The sequence below is a fragment of the Metopolophium dirhodum genome, chromosome 1 (assembly GCF_019925205.1).
Source record: "Metopolophium dirhodum isolate CAU chromosome 1, ASM1992520v1, whole genome shotgun sequence".
In the NCBI taxonomy this organism is placed as follows: Eukaryota; Metazoa; Arthropoda; class Insecta; order Hemiptera; family Aphididae; genus Metopolophium; species Metopolophium dirhodum.
The window spans coordinates 112,110,132-112,115,754 of record NC_083560.1 but is presented as its reverse complement, the minus strand read 5'-3'; the positions used below and the strand labels follow the sequence as shown (position 1 = coordinate 112,115,754).

The 5,623-nt window shown below is 27.9% G+C and overlaps 1 pseudogene; it reads right to left on the bottom strand.

Annotated features, from left to right (window-relative positions):
- Positions 1–1,669: 1,669 nt before the first annotated feature.
- Positions 1,670–5,069, bottom strand: LOC132950832 (uncharacterized; annotated as a pseudogene).
- Positions 5,070–5,623: the final 554 nt, after the last annotated feature.

Here is a 5,623-nt window from a genome sequence, read left to right as displayed (position 1 = left end):
TAAGTATAATGAATATTATTCATTATTTATTAAAAAAAAAACCTATATATATATATATATATATAAAGAATTATAAATCGGGGGACGAGGTGGCCGAGCGGTCTAACGCGACGGATTCGGCACAGCCGGTCCCAGTTCGATCCTCGACCACCGAGCGGCATTTTTCTCCGTGCAAGTCACGGTGTCCGGAGAACAAGTGCCGCCATCCATCCCCCACCCGGGCATGGCAGATACCTACGGGTGCCCAATCAAAAATTCTGCCAAACCCAACACACACGTGTTCCTTCCCCTACCGACACTAACAACCCACAAACAAACCACTACATAGTTGCCGAAGCTTAAGATCAATAAAAAAAAAAAAAAAATTATAAATCATAATTATTTTTATTCTACGAATATCATATAAGAATACATAATAAAGATAAAGAAATATGGAATAGAAATGTTATATAATAATAATATAATACATATTAATATTCTATTTTAATAATAAATTGTGTTAATAGTTTTTCAATATAAATATACGGATAAAGTAGAAACACAATATTAAATGTATATAAATAAAGTATACCAAGTGTAATATAATTAAATTGTAATAACACAAATAAGTAATAACTAGGGTTCGGGACTTGTTGCACTTAAAATTATCGAAATATGCAGTCAAAATCGTCAAAGTATGCTTTAAAATATCCAGCTAATTTTTTGTAAAATTTTTTAAAAAATGCATAAAATATATTATTAATAAATTATTTTATAAAAAAAAAATCTAAAAATTAGGTAGGTACTTAATATAATAAAAATAATTTTTACACGGGTTACTCATCCCTCATCTGTAACATAAAACAAAAAAAAAACATTAATAAAGGTATTATTATGTTTAATAAGTTTTTTCGTAATTTTACCGTTAAAATTATTGCACTGTATGGTAAGACATTTTCTTATGTTCTCAAATTTGAATGCACGGCGATTATCGGTCAGCATATTTTTGTACATAGAGAAAGAACGTTCAACGTCCACGGAAGTAATCGGTGCGTACTTAAAATATATTAAATTGTTAATGTTCATATCCCAATCGGAAATTCACAACAGGCGCAACACTGCGACAGTACTGGCTACTACTGGCACGTTACTGGCAGCCAGTATTGGCACCAGTACTGGCATATATCTGGGATGATAACGCTTTACCAGTACTGGCATTCCAGCACTGGCCAAGTACTTGCATTCCAGCACTGGCCAAGTACTTGCATTCCAGCACTGGGTAAGTACTGAAAGTAATACTGGCGCGTTACTGGCAGCCAGTGTTGGCCCTGTACTGTCATATATCTGGTATGATAACGCTGTACCAGTACTGGCATTACAGCACTGGCTAAGTAGCTAAGTAATACTGGCGTGCTACTAGCCACCTGTAATGATTGTTCCGTCATAATAATCTACTTGGCATGATTATGCTCAACCATTATCACCTAACCTAATTTACTGAAATCTCACTCCCCAGAATTGTTCGGTACACTGTACAGTGTACAGAACCAAAGTACATATTTTCATTTTTGTTTTTTGTTTATTTAACTATATTTGAGGAGAAATGTGAAATCAGGAAAATCTATAGGTAGATAATAAAAAATAATTAAGTATTAAAACGTGTATTTTGAGAAAATTATTCAAACAAATATTATTTTAAAGCCAATCTTAATTTTTTGCATCCTTCCCTATCTTTCGCTCCTGAGAACCAATGACTTAAAATACTTGTAAGTTCTTTAATTTTTGAATCAGGATGTTTAGTAGTGAGAACTTCTGAAATTTAAAAATTAAACATTCAACAAAATATTGATTTATAAATTCATAACTATAGTAACTATAAACCAGGGTTCATAAGATGATGCATTTACCTACCAAGAGTAGTTAATTGTTTTTTGTAAGAACATATTTGAGTCATTTTAAGATCACATTAGAACATGACGTTTATTAGTATATGGACTTACCAACCCTGGTTATAAGTAATGATGCTATATTATACCTAGTAAGTATTTGTATGTGTTAGTACTAGAAAAATTAATTTTTTTTTGCCATTAATTTCTCTCCCAAATGCAGTATACAGTAATTGAACATCTTTTGAAATAATTCTTGGAATCACTGCCATTAGATTTTCAGTTATTCTGACAGTACTATTCATATTAAGTACCATAAAACATTTCTGAAAATGTATAATTTAAAATAAAAAAAAATCGAACTTACAACAATATTTGAGAAATAATATTTACCAATTGTTTGACAAGCTCAATATCAGATTCGAATGCTTTGTCAAAATCTTGAAAATTTTCCAAATTTGTTTTGGGCAAGTCAATTATTTTGTCTATTACTATAATGTTCTCAATTTCTGTAGCGTTGTTTTTAGCTGCAAATAAGCTTCTAGTTATTCTTGATTCTTCCTTTATGCGGTGTTCTATACTCCTCTTCATTGACTCTAAGTCAGATTTAGAAACTTGTACAACATTATCTTAAAGAAATAGTATAATGTCAACTTTCATAATACACTTTATAGACATTGAAAGTATTTAAAATGTAATGTAGTATATTATTAATTATTAATATATACCTGAACGACCACACGATGGGCAATATTTTTGATTCCGTTCAAATTTAACTGGAACAGAACATTTTTAATATTATAAGATATAATAACATTACAATTGGATTATCTAGTAGTACATAATTTTAAAAACAAAATATTTTTTATAACTAATTAAAAATTAAGTCTATCCTATTTAAAGTTGGAATGTTAAGCAAGAAATATACATTTACTTAGTTAAAGCTAAACAGAATAAATCAATAAAAACAATACATATTATCTAGAACATGATGTACAAAATAAGTTAACAAAATCAAGATATTTAATAATCGCATGTGTAAAATGAGAATCGAAGCTTTAAAATTTAGTATTATAATATAAATTACTATTACCATCTACTATTCTTTTTTCTTTTACAGCTTGACAATTTGTTTTCTCACAAGACTGAACTCTTTTAACAAATTTATTTCCTTTTATGGTTATTTTTCTTGTAGACCCTGACATGGTTTCAGATGATACATCCGATTGTGACTGATCAATGATCATCTGTAATAACATCATAAAAATAAATTATTACTACCTATTTTATCTACTACTCTTGTTCTTACAAAATATAGGGATTTTACCTAGTTCATCATAAGAACGATCTCTTTTATTCTTCGATGACTTCTTTAATGGTATTTTTTTGTTTGTATACACTGACATAGTTTCAGATGATACATCCGATTGTGACTGATCATCTGTAATAACATCATAAAAATAATTTATTACTACCTATTTTATCTACTACTCTTGTTCTTACAAAATATAGGGATTTTACCTAGTTCATCACAAGAACGATCTCTTTTATTTTTCGATGACTTCTTTAATGGTATTTTTTTGTTTGTATACACTGACATAGTTTCAGATGATACATCCGATTGTGACTGATCATCTGTAATAACATCACAAAAATAATTTATTATCACCTATTTTATCTACTACTTTTGTTTTCATAAAATATATGGGTCTTACCTAGTTCATCATAAGAACGAAATCGTATCTTCTTCGGTAGCTTCTGTAATGGTATTTTTTTGTTTGTTGTCATATTAAGGAATTTTTCAAATGGTACATCCGATTGTGACTGATCATCTGTAATAACATCATAAAAATAAATTATTATTACCTGTTTCACCTACTACTCTTGTTCTTAAAAAAAAAGGGATTTTACCTAGTTCACCATGAGAACGAGCTCTTTTATTCTTCGATGACTTCTTTAATGGTATTTTTTTGTTTGTATACACTGACATTGTTTCAGGAGATACATTAGAATGTGGCTGACTATCTGTAATAGCATCATGAAAATAATTTGTTATTACTACATCTACCACCCTTATTTTTACAAGATATAAGAGTTTTACCTAGTGCATCATGAGAACGAAATCTTTTATTCTTTGATGGCCACTGTAATGGTATTTTTTTGTTTGTAGTCATATTAAGGAATGTTTCAGATGGTACATCTGATTGTGACTGATCATCTGTAATATCATAAAAAAAAGTAATTATTACATCTTGTAATACTCGTTTTTTTACCAAATATAGAAGTTTTACCTTGTTCATCACAAGAATTAACTTTTTCCTTCTTTAATGAGTTTTTTAATAATATTTTGCTCTTTGTAGATTTTAAGGCTGAATCAGATAATGACGAGGCAGATTGAGATTTGTTGAAAGGAGGGATATCACTTAAATGTCTTTTAAGCTCATCTCCTGATAAACTATTTGGCTGACACTCGTTTTCAGAACTATTTATGTCCTCAACAGCGCTACTCAGTACTACTGTACTTGAGAATGCTCTGTTCATCTGCCTAACACCTTGCTCATAACTTTCTGAAATATGAAACCAGATTAAATGAAAAATAAATATTTATATTATTATATTAATGAGTTATAACATGTAAAAAATATAATGTCTTGAGTGTTATTAAAATGTGTTAGGTAACTAAAAAAAATAATGTATGTATCAATCATAAAAAAAGTATACTTAAAGCAATCTTTTTTATACATTTGTATCATTACAACTTAAAATAGAAGAGTATTTTTGATGGTTAATTATACAAAAAAAAAACACAAAACCGGTTTGCATAATAATATAATATTATTTTTTAACTTGTGTAGTTTAAATGAATTGTTTTGTAAGATAATCAATATAATATATTATATTATATTATATTATGTGCATATAAATTAACAATATTATCAAAAATTTAAAAATTTAAGTAAATAGATACTTACGAGCTTCCGAGACTACGCTTATTCCAAAGCTTTTCCAAACATCCTTATAATTAGAATATGTCTTACTCAGAATATCTACTTTTGAATATTCATTTTTATCAGGATATTTACACTGTAATTGTCGATCGTTAATTAATATCCATGATAATGGAATAAGATCAATACAATCTTTCCCATTTAATTTTTCATTAAATTTTATTACAACATGAGTTGTATTGGTCTTAAAATCCATATCTGTAATCAACGAATACATAGTCAGTATAAGTATATAAAAATAACTGTAATAGGAATAATAAAATATACCTTATTTTACTTTAAATTTTGAAGAATATATACACATTTATTTTAAAAAATTGATTAAATAAAAGTAAAAAAATAAAAATAAAATTATGTACATAATAACATCAATTATAGAGCCTATAATTAAATTTGTGCTAGAATTATTTTATGAATTATGTAGTAATGTAACTGCATAACACTCATTGCCATTATCAAAAAAGACACATTTTTTTAAAACATTATCTATTGAGATAATTTTTTTTTTTTACTTAATCGACCCAACTTCATAATTCCAATATTTGTCGAATTGCAAGGATATTTGAAAGCATTTGTGACACTCTCAAATATATACCCATGTAAAAAAATTTTATGTAGTTTTTTCTTTATTCTCAAAATACTAAAAATCGCACCAGAATTTAGCTTAACAATATTGTTAGGTTTTGATGTAGTTTACTCAAATCCATGTAAAATTATGCTTTTTATATCACCTTTAGTTTTACATGTAAT